Here is a 19,637-nt window from a genome sequence, read left to right as displayed (position 1 = left end):
GGGGCAGCTCCTGCATTGAGCGTCTGCCCCCTGGTGGTCAGTGTGTGGCATAGTGACCAGTCATTCCAGTTGTTCTGCTGTTAGGGTCAATTTTCATATTACCCTTTTATTATATAGGATAGAGGCCTGGTGCATGGGTGGGGGCCAGCTGGTTTTCCCTGAAGGGTGTCCCGGATCAGGGTGGGGGTCCCACTGGCATGCCTGGACAGCCTGAGTGAGGGGCTGATGGGTGTTTGCAGCTGGTCAAACCCCTTCAGGGTGGAGGTCCCCACTGGGGTGACTGGTCAGCCTGGGTGAGGGGCTGATGGCTGTTTGCAGGCTGGTCACACCCCCTTCAGGGTGGGGGTCCCCACTGGGATGCCTGGCCAGCCTGGGTGAGGGGCTGATGGCTGTTTTTAGGCTGGTCAAGCCCCCCCCCCTAGTGGGGACCCTCATCGCATGGAGGTTTGGCCAGCCTGGGTGAGGGGCTGATGACTGTTTTCAGGCTGGCCACACCACCTTTAAGGTGGGGGGTTCCCACTGGGGTGCCTGGCTAGTCTGGGTGTGGGGCTGAGGGCCGTTTTCAGGCTGGCCAAGCCTCCCCAGCGACGGAAGCTCCCAGCCTCTCCTTTTTTTTTTCTTTCTGGGATTTATTTACCTTCTATAATTGAAACTTTGTAGCCTTGAGAGGAGCTCAAAGCCGGCCAGGGCAGGCGGGGGGGAAGCTTGGCTTTCTCCATTGCCAGGGGCAACCTAAGCCTCCTGCTTGCTCCAGCTCCGTGGCCACGGCCAGCTGAAAGCAGGTATCTGGGGTTTATTTACCTTCTATAATTGAAACTTTGTTGCTTTGAGTGGAACACAGAGCTGGCGCAGCAGGTGGGAAGCCTGGCTTTTCATATTATTTGCAATCTGAATATCTTCTTTGGCACATTGTCTATGAAGGTTATTGGCCCATTGACAATTTGGTTATTTTTACTTTTGGGTTTTAAGAATTCTTTCTATATTTTGTATAACAGTATTTGACCAAATATGTCTTGTGTAAATATTTTCTCTCTGTGACTTCTTTCATTATCTTAACAGTGTCTTTTATAGAGTAAAAAAATAATGTTAATGGAGTCTTAGCTTATAAACCATTTTCTTCATGAGTTGTGCCTTTGGTGTTATAAATAAAAAGCCATCACCACACCCAAGGGTATTTAGATATTTCTCCTAGTCATAGGAGTTTTATAGTTATTGCATTTATATTCAGATTTGTGATACAATTTGTTATTTTTGCAAAGCATATTAGTTCTCTGTTGAAAAAACGAATTTGTCAAGTCACTTTTGTTTAGAATTGGTATTTAAAACTGGCAGTTATGGGGTACATGATATCTAAAGAGACAACTAGTCAGTAAAATACATTAAAAAAAACATAACTGTGACATTTTGGAAATTTACAGCTCAGAGGAAGCATAGGTTGGATTTCTTTGTCATTGTTGCTGTGTGTGTCATAACATTTTTATGAAAAGGAAAAAGGCAAAGAAAGGGCTATTATGAAAATAAAAGAAACAAGCATTTGAAATATTTAATTGCCACACTAAAGAATAATAATGTATATTTGTGTTGAAATTTTTTTTTTTTTTTTTTTCTTTTTTTTTTTTTTTTTGCATATGGCTGTCCAGTTCTTCCAGCACCACTTGTTGAAAAGACTATCTTTTGATCCTTTGTAAAAAAGATCAGTTAATTGTATTTATGGGATTCTATATCTGAACTCTTACTCCCTTCTGTTGATCTATTTGTCTTCTTTCTCCAACACCACAGTATCTTGATTGCTATAGCTTTTCAGTAAGTCTTAAAGTCAGATAGTGTCAGTCCTCCAATTGTGTTCTTCTCTTCAACATTGTGCCTGCAACTTTTGTAAAGCTCTGCTTTGTGTGTGTGCCATCTGACAAAGAGTAATTGTTCTCCATTATGCCCATATATAAAAGAATGTTAATCAGAGCAAAATTTGCAATAGCCTCAAAATAGAAATAATCTAACTATATGAGACTGGAAAATAAAATGTGGCATATTCCCACAACAGTACGCAATGCGACATAGATAATGAATGAGCTACATAAATCAATCTCACTACAAAATGTTATGCAAGAAAAATAAATGACCAAAGACTACACAAAGAATAACTACCTTCTGGTAAGATAAAAAGAAATAAACTAAACCAGATTGTCTCGTAATGCAGATATAGATAGATTATAGATATATACTAGTAGATATAGATATAGATGTATGTGTAGATGTAGATGTAGATATAGGTATAGATATAGATATATAGATAGATATAGATATAGATATAGATATGTATATAGTCATAAAATATAAAGAAAACAAGGACATTGTTATCACAACTGGAAGAAACGTGATTACCAGTGAGGTGTAGGAGAGAGTTATCTGGAGACACACATATGGAGCTGGTTTGATATGACATTCCCTGTTGTGCAGGGAGGTGACAGTGTGGACCTTGAGGCTCTCCCTCATTAGATTGTGGGCTTCTGGATGACAGAAAATGTATGCTACACACTTCAGTGTGGATTGGATTTTTCTATATTATTAGCTCTGAATTGCCTAAATTTGAAAAAGTGAGAGGTAGGATTTGGTGTTTAAGAGTTGTGTTCTTTCTGAATCATGTAATCTGGTTTAGTAACTTTGTTCTCTGTAGTGCAGAAAAGTAAAACCCAGGTGGATAGTGTAACAGATGATGATTATATATTTTATGTATGTGTACATGTATTATCTAGGTAAAATTGACATCATTAAAAATTATCACTAATATTTTTAGGTATGTTTATTCTAAAATTTTCTATAATTAGGAAATTCTCTCTTCCACCTTCTCTCTCCCTGCTCTCCCTTAAAATATATTTTTAATACTCCATTTATTAAAATTTCTTCTTGTGTCTCATATGGGTCTTTCTGAGGTTGTTCCAAATCATAGACTAATCGACTTTTTTTTCTTTCATTCAAAACACTTGTGATTAAATTCTTGAAATATTTTCCAAGAGTAAATTTGAGTTCTCATTCCCTATGCATGAAACACATTTTTTCTTTCTGTATTTATTTCATAATTTTAGAAATTTTATTTTGAGTGTTAATTTTAGGCTATTGAAAATAAAAACATTTTAAAGACTGTGGCTATATTCACAATAAATTTTATTATCTGTCTTATTTAAAGGCTTAAAGCACTTTATATCCTTTTATATTGTCAGATCTAGGCAAACTTCCCTGTTAAAAATAGATTGAACCTGTAAGTAAAATGGGTTCAATTTAATTCCAGATTTTAAGTAATTATTTTTACTGTTTTTATTGAGCCTGGCAAGTGTGGTTCAGTGGTTGAGCATTGACCTATGAACCAGGAGGTCACAGGTTCCCATTCCTGGTCAGGGCACATGCCCAGGTTTGGGCTTGATCCCCAGTGTGGGACATGCAGGAGGCAGCCAATCAATGATTCTCTCTCGTCATTGATGTTTCTATCTCTCTCTTCCTTTCCCTTCCTCTTTGAAATCAATAAAAATATATTTTTAAAAATAAAAAATAATTAAACATTTTTATTGATTTTAGAGAGAGAGGAAAGAAAAAAGAGGGAAAGAGAGAGAGGCATACATTGATGTGAGAGAGAAACCTTGATTGGCTGCCTCCTACATGCACCCCAACCTGGGATTGAGCCGCAACCTGGGCATGTGCCTTGACCGGGAATTGAACCAGTGGCCCTTCAGTACATGGGACAATGCTTTACAACTGAACCACACTGGCCATGACTTAAGTCATTTTTTATTCCTTGATGACCCATAGAAAATGAGCATAGAACATATCACTATTGGGACATTTTTGTTATTGTAAAGTATTGTAATAAAGTATTTTTAGTAGATTCATTTAAAAAGTTATAATCTTACTCTGATACATTTATAGAATAAAAGAAAAAGTTTACAGGTAACTAGTCTATTGGAATAGTCTCAACTTTGACGGTTAAATATTATTTCCAATTGTCTTCTCACTTTTTTTTTTTTCATGTCCTTTTCTGGCCCAAAATCAAGTTGTTGTTGTTGTTTTTCTTTTCTTTTTCATATCCTGGCTACTTTTCTCTTAAATGTGTGTCTAAGTCTGGGTCTCTAAGGCTATTAGCTTTTTGTTGTTTTTTTTTCTGTCAGTTCCTCCTCTTCCAGAGTTTATTCCATCCTCTAATCCTAAGAGCCTACCTAAGGTTCATATTTGGCCTCGATACATGTGATTTCAAACGCAGACCTAACAGGATAGATTCAGAGGAATAAAGAAAGCATGTGATTTCAAACGCAGACCTAACAGGATAGATTCAGAGGAATAAAGAAAGCATGTGATTTCAAACGCAGACCTAACAGGATAGATTCAGAGGAATAAAGAAAGCATGTGTTTCAAGGTACTTTAAAAATATTCAAAGGAGATAGTTCAAAATTAGATAGGAAGGAAAATAGGAGGAACAATTTATAAGGTAAATTAACATAAGACTGATTAGATTATGTAAAATACCTAGAACTTCCAAGGAGAGTTTAAGATTTGAGATTAAATTATCCATGGAGCCAATGACTCTTTAGAAATAAGCCAATTATATTATTCACTGAATGTGTTGATGACCTAAGACTTTTTTATGCTCTTACACTAATGAAATTGCAACACTATGTTATAATCTGGAAAGACACTAGCTTCATTGGAAAACAAAACAAAACAAAACAAAAAAACAAAACAAAAAAACACACCTCAGAATTTGAATGCAGAGATAAAAAATAAATCCAGTAAAATAATAAACAATTTAAAATGTATTCTATTTTCTAATAATAATTCTTGCCTGGCCAGCATGGCTCAGTGGTTGAGCATCGACCCACAGACGAAGAAGTTACTGGTTCAGTTCCTGGTTAGGGCACATGCTGAGGTTCTGGGCTCAATCCCTAGTAGAAAGGAGGCAGCCAATTGGTGATATTATTCTCTCATTGATGTTTCTATCTCTATAACCCTTTCCCTCCCTCTTTCTCTAAAAATCAATAGAAACATTTTAAGAGGTGATTCTAACTTTGTTGATTATTTAGGAGTAAAATATATAGAAGTTTTAAATATTAGGTTAATATCATTCATAGGTTGCATAAACATTACCCTTCTTAATAATTAGAAAGCTAAATTAATCTAAACTATGAACATTTACTAACAGAGGAAAAAAGAAGTATATGGCATAACAGTAAATAAAATCACTGAGCAATATGTGGCTGCAAGTATGTGCAAGCAGGATGGAGACTGGTGAGAGCTGTGGAGCATCTACAGTTTCTGGCTCATGGTCAGCAGGTAGAGCCAGGAGATGTGGCCAAAGGTTGGGCTCACAGACATGGTCAGCAAGGCTGTCACAGACATGGGCCAGCACTTCATTTTCCCTTGTATTCTGCAAAGAAAACTGTACAAACTAGTTTTGTCCTTAAAGGGACAATGCAGGGGATGCAGTTTGTCACATAGAGAGAGTCAGAGCCCAAACTGCCAACCTGTTGTCATGCAAATTGAGTCAGGAGATGCAATTGCAAAAAGGTCCAGATATTTGGTCACAATTATGTTATTGAAGTCCAAATCACATAGTAATGCTAAAAACTATTTTTGGAAGGTTTGGGGTATTCATATCTCTCCAAAATAAATATATTTAAAAATATAGACTACTTTATTGAACATATTTTTTAAATATTAAAGTAGAATTAAAGTTATATATCACACACCTAGTACTTTTTTCTAAATTAGTATTTAATAAATTAAGTGAAATTTCTATACAAAAATTTAGGGTATTAAGGCACCACATTTCTGCAAACTACACTTTTCCCATAATCTTTCTGAAAAATAACCATCAATATACTTTCTCCAGGCCTATTCTGTCTGCATTTAAAGTGAAAATTTAACAAATTATAGTCAATGAGGGATTTGACAAAGCACCATAACTGGAAATTGCCAATAATGTGTTTCTAATTTGTATTAGAGAAGAAAAATGAGCTGAGTCATTGAATGTATTTAAAAATGAATTGCAGTCAGTGTGTATTGTGGCTAACAAGCTCTTAGGCACTGAATCATACAGAAGTTAATAACACATGCTTAAGATGCTAGAGAAAACCTGTATGGATTTTATAGGAAGATTTTCATTACCTGTGGTAATGAATCATATGGTTTTAGAAAACTTAATGCATTTTGGATCTGAAATAAATTGATTGTATAAAGATTTTTTTTTTAGGAAGAGTATAATGCAGTTTACCAGAGTTTTAATGTTACTCTATATTAAACACTACTTAAGCAGCTTGCAATTATTATAAAGAAAAAGAAAAGCCTGTTTTCTGACATTTTTACAGAAAAACACCATATAAATTAGAAAAATTACAGTGATGGCAACACGGTGGAACTATTTAGCAGTTGTTCCCTTGAACTATTCATTACTGAGATGTAATTGATTGTTCAAATTACAGGTTCAAGAAACAAGTTTTTTTAAAGCATAATATATTGTTTATGACAAATAATAATTTGTCTGGCATTTCTTCTTACTAAATAAATGATCTTGGAATTTCACTTTACATTCTGATAAAACCATTACCAAATATCTGAACACAAACTAAAACTGAACAAACTTACATGCATTATTTTCTGTCTCCTGCAATTACAGTGATAGATTCTCAGGTGGTAATTTTCTTCTCTAAGCACAATTTAATATTTTATATGAAAGCAGAAAAGTGGGAAGTTTAAAAAAAGTAAAAGAAAGATATGGGAGACTGTTTACATATGCTTAAATTCGATGTCCTCCTTATATAAAACTAGAGGCCTGGTTCATGAAATTCATGCATGGGTGCAGACCTTAGGCCTGGCCGGAGATCAAAGTGTGAGCGTCTGGAATGGAAGGGCAGATCCCAGCTGACCTCTGGGCCCTGGACAGCACCTGGGCCCCAGGCCCCCACTTGCCCCCCTCTGCCTGAGTCATAGCACCCGAGTCCCCACATGGAGATGTAGTGAGCGAGGCCAGACACCATGGGCCAGGGTGCAGCATGGGCCTCTGGGCTACCCATGGCACCGCACAGAAGACAGGTGGGCAGCGTACTCTCTCCCAGTCGTTCTCGTAGACAAGCTCCTGCTCAAACCCACAGGAATCCCAACCGGCCCCTGTGGTCCTTGTGGCTGTGGCCCAGTTCACCCAGAAGAGGCCATGCAGGTGCAGGATGGGCTTCTCATGGGTGCCCGACACTGAGTGCCTGCTGCCAGCGCTGTGTCGCTGACGCTCATCATGTTCCATGTCACCCCCTGGTGGTCAATGCATGTCATAGTGAGCGGTTGAACACCCAGTTGACCGACCACCCAAGGGGACAATTTGCATATTAGGCTTTTATTATATAGAATATTTACATAACCTATATTTATATTTTGAATTGCAATCAAGGACTCAGTACAGTGAATACATTAATGTGAGACTATTAAACATAGTCAAGAAAACCCCCTTTTGCTCTCTCTGGGCAACTGTGGGCTTGGTGGGGAAGTACTGAAGTGGAGCCAGAAGAGCAGGGGCCAGGAATGAGAGCCGGTGGCCTGAGGGGCTGAGGCACAGCCTGCCACGGGCCGCACGTCCTCCATGGAAGCCGGAGTGAAGTTCAAGCTTCATCCTACCCTTGCAGATTCTGATTGTTGACGTCTGCTTCCCTGGCTTGTTTGATGGGACAGGGATTGTGGAGGAACCACGCTGCTGGCTGAACTCAAGCCTGGGCGCTTCCACCAGTTCAACTGGAAGTTGAGCTGTGAAACCTGGAGTGTCTCCTTCTCCCTAAGATGGGTCCTGGTTTGCTTGGTCTCAAGGACACTGCATTGTCAAGCTGATCCCCTGGCCGCTGTTAGGTCTGATCCAATAATTGAATCAATACCCTCTCCCCTGGGAACTGACCACTTCACAACGGACATTCCACTTACTTAGAACACATTCCTCTCTCTAAGACCATTATCTCTCTCCCCCGGAGTTTCCCAGAATCCAGACCTGCACAGAGAATTATCTGCCCAGAAAAAGTCCACCTAGAGTCCTTTGAAACCTCTGACTCCCCGTCTTTGGGTGCTGGCACCATTTTGCGGCTCAGCTCAACAGGTATCCAGATGACCTAATAAATTCATAATTCTTCACTCCTTTTGGCCTTGTGCGTTCCTCCTTCGGTGACCCTAACATTTGGTGCCAAAACCCGAGGTGGTTCCATGGGGATGGGGAGCCATCATTCCGCCTTTGAGCATCCTGAGTTTGCTACTCAGAGAGCAGTAGGCAGTGGCAGCTCGACCTGGGCTTACCTCCGAATCCTACTCCAGTGACTTGATTGCTGGCCTCTATTAGGCTTCCCTCCCTATGGACCCTCCTGAACCAACCAAGGAGCATGCTGGATGGAGAATCTGTCCTTATCCATTACTGACCCTCCATCTCACACTGGCCAATCATCTCTAGGTGAGTGGTGTTCCCAATTTCCCTCATTTTGAGTTTTCTGCCCACTCTCTCTCATTGACTTCTCAAAAGTCTCTCTTCTCAAAAGTCCTAGCGCTAGGCCAGACAACTCCTCAGCCTTTTGGCTTTGGGTCCTTCTGGACTGGGGACACCCAGTCCAGAGGGTCACCCCTCATTTCTCGTGGTTATTTGTTTAGCAGCAGGGATGCCTGACCTAAAAAGTCACCTTTGGATTTGTGGTCTATCACTCACCCTTCCACTATCATGGACCACTCTCATGGACACTCCCTCTGCACCCTCATGAGGGAGATCATGTCCAACCACCACATTTTATTTTGCAACACTGTTTGGCCACAATATAAACTAGCTAATAAGTCTCAATGGCATGAAAAAGGCACTTTTAATTTTAACACACTGCACAATTTAGATAATTACTGTCACTGCAATGGAAAATGGTCCAAGATTCCCTACATCCAGGCCTTTTTCACCCTTCAGGCCCAATCCTCTCTCTCAATTCTGTCCTACCCATCAGATCTTTCTCCTTCACACAGAACATCTTACCCCTAACACTTCTGATTCTGAATCTACTTTTGACCCAGCAGACCACCAACCTCCACGCCCTTACACATGCGCTCTCTCATCTGCAATAGATTCACAATACCTAGACCCTCTTAACCAGCAACCACCTTCTCCTCCAGCCCCTGAGAGCCCAAATCTAAGAATGCAAGCTCCAAAACAGCCTTTTCCCACCTAACACTTGCTCTCAGGCCACCCAAAGACCACCTTGCTCAACAGCCACTCCTATTCCCACGCCCATTCTACCCCTGTGAAAGGTAATAGGAACTAAAGGTATTGTGTGAGTACACATCCCATTTTCCATGTCTGACTTTGCACAGAATGAGAGACATCTCAGGTATTTTTCTACTGAGGAATTTAAGTACCTGACCCAGTCCTGTGACCTGACCTGGTATGACATCTAAGTCCTCTGTCCTCCTCTCTCACCCCAGAGGAGAAAGAGCACATCTGACTTAGCAGCTCAGGACCATGGCAAGGCCTCCACAGACAGTACTCAGTGGCCAACCTGGTTGATGCTGACATAGTCCCCCGGACTGACCCCGGATGAGACTATCAGGTCAATTCTTCAGGGCACCGGCTCCGTAGCCATATGATCATCTGTCTTATTGCTGGACTCAAAAAGGCTGCCCATAAGGTGGTCAACTATGACAAACTTAATGAAATCACTCAAGGCCCTGGTGAAAACCCAGTTCTTTTCCTCTCCCACCTCACAGAGGCCTTCCAGCTCCTAAATACCACTCGCATGAACCCCAAATGAGGTGCTGGTCCTCCAACCAAGGGTAAGTCAGGGGCTAAGCCTTCTCTAAGCCCATGCTTCAAATGCAACAGGGAAGGACACTGGTCCAAGTCCTTCTCAAAACTGAGACCCCCGCCTGTGCCCTGCCCAAGGTGCGGAAGGGAAGGCCACTTGAAGTCAGACTGCAGTCTGGCCCCTCCAGTTTGGATCTCAGCCTGTCCAGCAAGGCCACCCTCTGGATATGGTTTGGAGCTCCCAGACTTCCTGGGACTGGCCCTGAAGACTGAAGCTACACAGGCCCTAACAGTGCCCCTTAGACTTACATCACCAGGACAGAGCCTCAGGGAATGATTGTGGTGGCAGGTAAGCTTATCTCTTTTTTAATTGACACTGGGGCCACTTCTTCTGCCCTCCCTGAAATCGCTGGGACCCTTGTCCCCTACTCAGTCTCTATTATGGGGGTTGACAGATTAGTCTCACAGCCATCAGCCACCTCACCTCTACACTGCATCTTACTAGACACCCCCTTTATCCTCGCTTTTCTAGCTCTACCTCAATGCCCAACTGGAGCCACCATGCATCCCCTCATAAAACCCAGTTGTCCCACACAACAGTCACCTACTTCAGCTTCACTCTCACCCCACAAAGCCATGCCATTCCTTAGACTGTAAACACCTTATCTCCTCCATAACTGTCCCCTCCTCTAGACAAGAAATAATCTCCTTTCTTGGTCTCACTGGGTACTCTCACCTCTGAGCTCCCAACGTCAGTCTTCTTGCAAAGCTCCTCTATGACACAGCAAAGGGACCTCTCACTGAGCCTTTACATCCCAAGGCCAGCATTCTCACCCCTTTAATGCTCTGAAAACTGCTCTGACCTCAGTGCCTTCTCACCCGCGCCCCCCGTCCCCTCAACACACACACACCTTTTCCCAAAGAACAACTTTCTTTACTGCAAAACTACAAATGCTTACTTAACAGTCTGGCTACTATCAGAAGCTGAACTCCTTATCACCCAAACTTAGCATGTTATCTCTAAGGAAAAATGTGGCAGTTTTAAATACAAGTGGCTCGAGACCTGGAAATTGCAGTCCTAGAACAGCCTGTAGGGCCTGCTCCCTCCCCACCTCAGATTTCTCTCCAGCCTTATATGCCTATACATAATTTTCCAAAATCTTCTTTGGCAACTTAAAAGCTTTAAGGCATTGCTGGGTTAAATGATAAACATCTAAATATTTCAATAAGTTTTAAGTTCACCTGATGTTAGCTTTTATTACAGAAAACCTATAAAGTATATTTGGAACTGTTAATGTAATGTCTTGTGCTTTGTTAAAGGTATGTTGCTTGAAAGTGAGAATGTTCATAAACGTCAGTCTAAGAAATGCTGTCCGTTTACTTTTTGGTTATCATTGGAAAATTAAGGCTTGTAAGAGTTGACAATAGAAGGCATAAGGCATGGGCATGCATTCTGAAGGAAAAAGTGAGTTAAAGTAAGAATATTTGTGAAAGTTGTAAGAATGTTTGTGAAAGTTGTAAGAATGTGAGAGTTGTAAAAAGGTTTGTGAAAGTTATAGGTTTGTAGAGAGAAATGTTAAAAGGAAGTAATATAAATGACACAAGCCAATAAGACAGGACAAGCAGAATAGGGAAACTGAGATAGTAAAACAGAAGTTTGCAGCCATCTAAAAAATCCAAATGCCAAGCAGTTTTCAGCCATATAGAAAACCCAATCTTTCCTAAACCAAGGAGATTTAAGAGAAAATGATTTGAGGATAAACCTCATTTTTTGTATATTAGACTATAGCCCTTCAAACCAATGTCTCTTTCCTTCCACCAAACCACTTATCATAATTCTTGTCCTTCCATATTTTGCCCCAGTAATATTAAAATTTATAAAACAGTCTGTCTCCACCAGGTTATAAGCCCTACTTGTACTCAGGAAATACCACCCCTAGACACCATCATAACCACCTTTTGTGTCCAGGTCTCATCATCCCTTTGACCCCCAGAGCAAGGATGATGGGCTAGTCACAGGTATAGAAACTCACTGGGCCAGAAAGCTCTGGATGCTAGCAAGGGGCAAAACTGGGAAACCAATAACCTCACCCCCAGGGTAACCTGTCCCCCCCTTTCATATCACTAGTCAGGCAACTTAGACCCCTGATCATTTCCTCCCTAAAGATAACATCTAGGCCTCAGTTGCATTTCAGCTCCAGGCTCAGAAAAGCAGCAGCAAAACCAGACAAGTGAGGCTGTGGCAGCCTCAGGACCAGCTTTTACCTCCCAATTCATTCAACAGGACCAGTTTTGAGTCTTTACCAACCAGTGTCTTAGGGAAATCATGCTGCTGCAACCCCTCATCCAGCCAGCTGACTAAAATCAAAGTCCTTTTCCCTGTGATCTTGACATCCCCCCTCAGCAGGAAGTAAAAACAGAAGATATGACCTTCATCCCTATTCCATAAAACAAAAAGGCTAGAATGTTAGGTCTGATCAAATAATTGAATTAATACTTCCTTCCCTGGGAACTGACCATTAGGCCACTTCACAATGGACATTCCACTTGCTTAGACCACATTCCACTTGCTAAGACCATTATCTCTCCCCTCCGGAGTTTCCCAGAATCCAGACCTGCAAAGAGAATGCCTCCACCAGAAAAAGCCCACCTAGAGTCCTTTAAAAACCTCTCTCTGTCTTTGGGCGCTGGCGCCATTTTGGGGCTCAGCCTATCTGGGTTTCCAGATGACCTAATAAATTCATAATTCTTTACCCCTTTCGGCCTCATGCGTCCCTCCTTTCAGAGACCCTAACAGATGTGGAGGAGCAGTTCATCCCTAAAGGGTTTGAAGCCAAAAGCTGAAGCAGCAAAAATGATACAAAAGGGCGAGGCAGCCCAAAGGAAAGGATTCTAGACATGTGGGCACATTGTCTGGGGTTTGGCCTTCAGCCTGTGGCCTGCTCCACCCAGCAGGAAGCTCTGGGCATGCCACCATTCCCCAGTGCCAGACGTCTCTTGCCTGATCCTCACTATGGGACTCAAGGATGGGCAGATCAAGATTTGGGAGGTGCAGACAGGGATCCTCCTTTTGAAACTTTCCAGCCACCAAAATGTTGTAAGAGATCTGAGCTTCACACCCAGTGGCAGTTTAATTTTGGTCTCTGTGTCTCGGAATAAGAATCTTCGCATCTGGGACCTGAATAAGCAAGGTAAACAGATTCAGGTGTTGTCGGGCCATCTGCAATGGGTTTACTGCTGCTCCATCTCCCCGGACTGAAGCATGCTTTGCTCTGCAGATGGAGAAAAGTCAGTCTTCCTATGGAGCATGCGGTCCTACACATTAATCCGGAAGCTAGGGGGCCACCAAAGCAGTGTTGTCTCTTGTGACTTCTTCCCTGACTCTGCCTTGCTTATCACGGCTTCTTAAGACACCAACGTGATCATGTGGGAGCCTTACACTGGCAAGAGGCTAAGGTCAATCCACCACACGCAGCTCGAACCCCTCATGGATAAAACAAAACGGGAACAAATACAATATTTGTATTTGCATGTGGCCCACGGGCCGTAATTTGAGGACCCCTGGGCAAGAGGCTAAGGTCAATCCACCACACGCAGCTCAAACCCCTCATGGACGACAGCTCCCTGAGATCTGTGTGCTTCTCCCCCGAAGGCTTATACCTTGCCACTGTGGCAGATGACAGACTCCTCAGTATCTGGGCCCTGGAACTGAAAACTCCAATTGCATTTGCTCCTATGACCAATGGTCTTTGCTGCACATCTTTTCCACATGTTGGAGTCATTGCCACAGGGACAAGGGATGGTCACGTCCAGTTCTGGACAACTCCTAGGGCCCTATCATCACTGAAGCACTTATGCCGGAAAGCCCTCCGAAGTTTCCTCACCGCCTACCAAGTGCTAGCACTGCTAGTCGCGGCATGTGCTTTCTCTGTGGCAGAATAAAGCTCCCTGGTAAAGGAGTAGCTGAGATAATGGGCCGGACACCTGGTCTTGGGTGGGCATAGTTTCTCTTTGGGATTGTTAATAGAATGTAGCAAAACCAGATTCCAGTGGACTAGTCATGGATCTTTTCCCCAGGACATGTGAACATCAGTCACAGGGGAGGGGATTCCACTTCCGTGGCCACAGAGCCTTATCTTAAATCTTCAATCCACTTAGAAATAACAATTTTGAATTATCTCTAGTCGTTTTGATTCAAAGTGCAGGTAATGACATTTTGGTAAGAAGAGTTCTAGGCCTGGCGAGAGCCTCTGTAGTGGCCGAGGGGTTTAAACGCCTTCTACTGTGAAGTGTGGCTCCTGCCTAGTCCATGCTGTTGTTTCAGATGCAGCAGTGGCCTTGTTTCAAGTTCTCTCCTGTTGTGTCAGAGTTGATGTTGGCAAGTCTTTCCTTCCTGCAGCTTCTCTCTGAGCAGTGGGACAAAGTTTTCAAGGAGAAGGCTCTGGTATGAGGTATTAACTAAGTTACAGGTGACTCAGAGTTGTGAAGATGTCTTCTTAATTGTGTAAAGCATTGGTGTTGTCATTGCTTCAGCTGATATGCTCATGGAGGAGGTCTGACTTTGCTGCTTCACATTGGACTAATGAGCCAGTTTCAGCTCTACCCCTACACAAATATAGCTCCTTAAAAGTACTGTTCTCCATAAGTGATGTGGTTCTTTAATCAAGACACCTCATTCACACATAATATGCCTTTGGAAAATTTAATATATTTTAAAAGAAAACCCCATTTTATATACCAACTAGAGGCCCAGTGCATGAAATTTGTGCACAGGGTGGGGGTCCCCTTAGCCCAGCCTGCACCCTCTCCAATCCATGACCCCTTGGGGGATGTCCGACTGCCAGTTTAGGCCCGACCCCTAAATCAGCAGTCGGACATCCCTCTCACAATCCTGGACTGCTGGCTCCTAATCGCTCACCTGCCTGCCTGCCTGGTCGCCCCTAACTGTCCCCCGCTGCTGGCCTGATCGCCCCTCACTCTCTCTGTGTGCCAGCCTGATTGCCCCTAACTGGCCCCCCAGCTGGCCTGGTTACCCCTTACTACCCCCCTGCCATACTGGTCGCCCCCAACTGCCCCCCTGCAGGCTTGGTTGCCCCCAACTGCACCCCCCACCAGCCTGGTCACCCCTCACTGGCCCCCTTCCAGCCCAATTTCCCCCAACTGCCCCCCCTTCAGGCCTGGTTGCCTCAAACTGCCCCCCACCAGCCTGGTCACCTCTTACTGCCCCCCCCTCCTCCAGCCTGGTTGCCCCTCATGGCCCCACCGCTGGCTGGTTACCCCACATAGCCTGCTGTTCAGTTGTTTGGTCATCCCTCACTAATCCCCCTGTTGGCCTGGTCGTCCCATGCAGGTTGCTGTTTAGTCATTTGGTCGTCCCTCACTAGCCCCCCTGCCGGCCTCTTGTGAGGGTATGAGGGTTAATTTGCATATTACCTTTTTATTATTTAGGATTAGGATGTGGGGGAGGGGAATTTCCTTTCCTCTCTTGGTTCTTATGGCTGTTCAAGTAATAAAAATGACTTAAGGTAGATTAACAAGATAAAAGCAAAGTTAATACCTGTACATGGGAAATTTATATAAGCAGAAAAATTCCAAAGATAGTAAAGGCAAAATGAGGTATATATGTCATTTTGGACTAAGGAGAAGGAGGTAAGACAGGGAGATAAAAAGAGTTAATGTTTAGTAAACAATGTTTGCTGAGCCATCTAGAGAACGTGGAATACAGAGAGATCTTGGATCAAATGAGTATTGCTAGGTTCCTGCCTGTCTGCCACACCCAGTTCACGTTATGTTTTGTTTACCATGGTGCTAGTTCTTTTGGCAGTGGCCTCCTATCTTACATTCTTTTAGGCAGTTTGGAAGAAAGTTAAAAGTTCTCTCGAGTCTTTTGTTTTTTTAAAAAAAAAATAATTGTCATATCAGAGAGACACATTTTAGGTTGACAAATTATGCTTTCCTACACCAATAACAAATTGTTCACTAGAACTTCCTTTGAACATGACAAAAATGGTTTGTTACAGTATCCCTAATTCCTGAATGCTAAATTTGTTGCAGAGTTTTAGTGAGCAACAAATTTTTTACAGCTTCCATTACCATCTGAACGGATTTAGTCAGGTTTATCATGACACTGGCACATCTACCCATTGGTTCTTACCACTAATGAAACAGTAACTAGAAAGGCAAGCTGTGTCTGATGGAAAACTGCAAGAAACAACAACAAAAAAGTCATGTTGAGTAAGTGATTTGAATGTTGTTTTTACATATAATGCCAGCTCCATCTCACTTCATGCTGCTTCCAGCTGCACTGAAAATTCTGTTTTATCTGCCCTGTTCCACTCCTTCTCTCACCCCAAAATATAATTACACACAAATACATTTAATCTATATAGTTTGTCTTCAGAGGACAAAGCTTAATTAATTTTCTCCCATATTTTGCTACTTTTCCCTTGAATCATTCATGTATCACAATTTCAGTTAAATGTATTATCATATAAATGTCTACCTTTCATTTATCTAGATATATATAGAGATGTGTGTATGTATCAAGTTAATTATATAAGTAATATGTGTGTTTATCTAAATATGTGTAAATGTGTGTGTGTGTGAGAGAGAGAGAGAGAGAGAGAGGGAGAAAGCGAGAGAGAGAGGATATAGGTTTCATTTGTGGAGAAGGAACAAACTTTACCCTCAAGTTTCTATAGTCAAATAGACATGAGACAGATTAGGAAGATAAAATAACCAAATTTAATGCATACATATGTATGAGAACCCCATATACATGAGAGTGTCAGAGAGCCCACATGCAGGAGACATTCAGAAATAGAAAGGGGTATGGAGGTCTATAAAACATCCTGAGCTAGGGATGAGGTGATACACATTGGGGGCTTCCAAAAGTCATCGCAGGATGATAAGACAAGCAGACTTTTAGTAAATAGAAGTTTGTCCTGCCCTATGGATAAGTCAAAAGAAGTTATCTCTGATAATCTCCTATTAGGGCCAAGGCCCTAAGTCAAGTTCTTCTAAGTAGTTTAAAGGAAGGGAAATAAGTCTTTCTTGAACCCAAAGCTAAAATTATCCTTAGCTCAAAGTATTCTGCATACCACTGAGGCACACCTTGAGGTGGCAAGTTCTGAACCCCCACACATTCTAATAACCAATACTAATTGTATTCTCAATGTTTAGTACACTTCCTTGACCAGAATTGGTGCTCAATTAATGAATGTGGTTACAAGTTTAAACTTTAAAATCAGCTCCCCTACTTGGACTAGCTGAAATACTTGGAACAAGTTACTTAATTTTTTTCTCATTGTGCTAATTCATAAAGTGAGAACAATAGAAGTAACAAGTTATAGAGTTTTTAGAAAGATTAAATAAGATCACAGAATTATACAACTCTGAAGGCATCCTTCACATGTATGTAAATCATATCCCCTGGTGTTTTAAAATATTGATCCTGAGGCTAAATGCGTTATATAGAGAGTGTCTAAAATAGCACCTGGCATATAAGTGAACTTTTAGTTATTCAGTTATTATGGAACTTTATGTTTCTGGATTATGCATATAATTTACTAGCACATTGTTGATTCTATTGTTTAGTTTCCATTTATGCAATTTCAGAATGACTGTTAACTAATTCAATAAAAAATTAAAAGATTGTAAGAATTAGAACAAATTTTAAAGGTATTTTATTATACCTCCATACAAAGCAAGGATCTACTTGAACAATAATGTGCCTAGAAAGTCTTGGTTTTGGCTTTTAGTACTCAAGGGAGCTTACTACAAGGAATGCTGAGGTGAATTTTAAAGCTAGAGGAAAAGGAAATTGGAAAAAGAAAAGATGAATGTTTCATTTGAGTGTTCATTTGAATTAATATGTATTTAGTTATGTGACTTCTTCTTGCACATATTTGTTTCTCTAGTACCTGTGATGATATTATTAGAGCTGGTGGCAAAATATGTCATTGCCACTGTTAGAGCTATTTGTAAGTTGATTACAGGTAGAATGGACAAACTTTCCAGTTTTTCCAGAACAGCTTGTGTTTATGCTTATTTCCAAGTATAAATTACCAATAGCATTCATTCGTTTTCATTCTCACAAGTGTCTCAGCTTGGATGATAAATTATATGGTTACCTTAATTACAAAGGGGTTTTCACATGTATAGCCACTTGACTTGAAAGAGTTTTGGCTGCAAATCACATAAAATCAACTTTAATTAGCTTAGGAAAACAAAAATGTCTTGGCTCTTATCTGAACCACAGGAAACTAAGGAGTACAGCTGGTTTGAAAGACTAATCTATATTGCAGTACAGGCTTACCTTGGCGAGATGGTGGGTTCCTTTCCAGACCACCACGAGAAGGCAAGTATCACAAGAAAGCAAGTTGTAATCTCTTAGCTGGCAGAGGGTCCTGCCTTCAATTTGTAAAAAACACATCTGCAAAGCACATTAAAGTGAAATGCATTAAAACGGGACATGCCTACATTTTTTAAATTTGTGTTTCAAGTAGAGACTGAAATTATGTCATCAGGGATTGTGTGTGTGTGTGTGTGTGTGTGTGTGTTTTATTTAACTTTTGTCATTGCTTTTATAAATTTTGAAAGTGGATTTGTTTTATTCAAGGTATGAGTATACTCATGTATTTTATTTTTTAAAAATATGTTTTTATTGATTTATAGAAAGTGAAAGGGAGTGGGAGAGAGTGATAGAAACATTGATGAGAGAAAATCAATCCATTGGCTGCCTCCTGCGTGCCCCCACTGGGCATTGAGCCTACAATGCTGGCATATGCCCTGCCTGGGAATCCAACCAGTGACCTATTGGTGTATGGGGCAATGCTCAACCAAAAGAGCCAGGCTGTACTCATGTATTTTAAAAAGCAGTTTGGTCATTTAATTCATCAAAAGACATGACATCTAGATTTAGTTCTCCAGAAAGCAAAAGCCATGTAAAATATTAATCATTCACAGATAAAATTTACCTGAGTTTTGGATAATGATAATCCCTTTTGATCTCTCCCTCTTCTCCCTGTGTATGTAATTGTACATGTATATATTTCAGACATATATATAAAGAGAGATGATTATCTAAGCACACACAAAATAATTACAAAATTTAACAGTATGCTGATAGAAAAAGGTAGTCTTAACAAATATGAAAGTACTAAAATAAAGGGTGGAATTAAGTTAGAAACCAAAACAAACAAACAAACCAACAAACAAAAAACATAATTTGAAAATCCCCTTATATTTTGGAATTAAGCAATAATTTCCTATATAGTTTGACCATGGGTAAAAAAGAAAAAAAAACACAAAAAACTCAAATGTAAATTAGAGAACATTTTGCACTAAATTATAATGAAACATGATACAGTATAATATGTGGTTTTGCTTCTGCTTCAGATACAGAAAGGGAAATTTTTGTGTCTATTCTAACAATGAAAGAATGCTCAGGTGAATTTTAAAGCTATTTGGTCACTTTCTGTTTTATGGTTGTTCATTTTACTTCATATTTCTGATTCATATTTCTGATTATTAGGACTAAAATGTCCCTAATTCTTTTTGTTAAAATAATAATAATAATAATAATAATAATAATAATCCTATCTAATAAAATAGAAACATGCAAATTGACCATAACCTCGACACCCTTCCCATTGGCTAATCAGCATATCCTTATGCAAATTAACTGCCAACCAAGATGACGGCCGGCAGCCAGGCAGTGATGTGAACAGGAGGCTTGCTTGCTCCAGTGATGGAGGAAGCCAAGGTTCCCCACCTGCCACTGCCGGCCTCTGAGCTGCACTCTAAGAAACAATGTTGCAATTATAGAAGCTAAACAAACCCCAGAAACCTGCTT

The 19,637-nt window shown here is 41.0% G+C and overlaps 1 pseudogene; it reads left to right on the top strand.

Annotated features, from left to right (window-relative positions):
- Window positions 1-5,248: 5,248 nt before the first annotated feature.
- Window positions 5,249-13,723, top strand: LOC102248495 (annotated as a pseudogene).
- The last annotated feature ends 5,914 nt before the right edge of the window (window positions 13,724-19,637 follow it).

This window comes from Myotis brandtii, unplaced genomic scaffold, assembly GCF_000412655.1.
Source record: "Myotis brandtii unplaced genomic scaffold, ASM41265v1 scaffold159, whole genome shotgun sequence".
NCBI lineage: Eukaryota > Metazoa > Chordata > Mammalia > Chiroptera > Vespertilionidae > Myotis > Myotis brandtii.
This window is presented reverse-complemented; position numbering and strand designations above follow the sequence as displayed.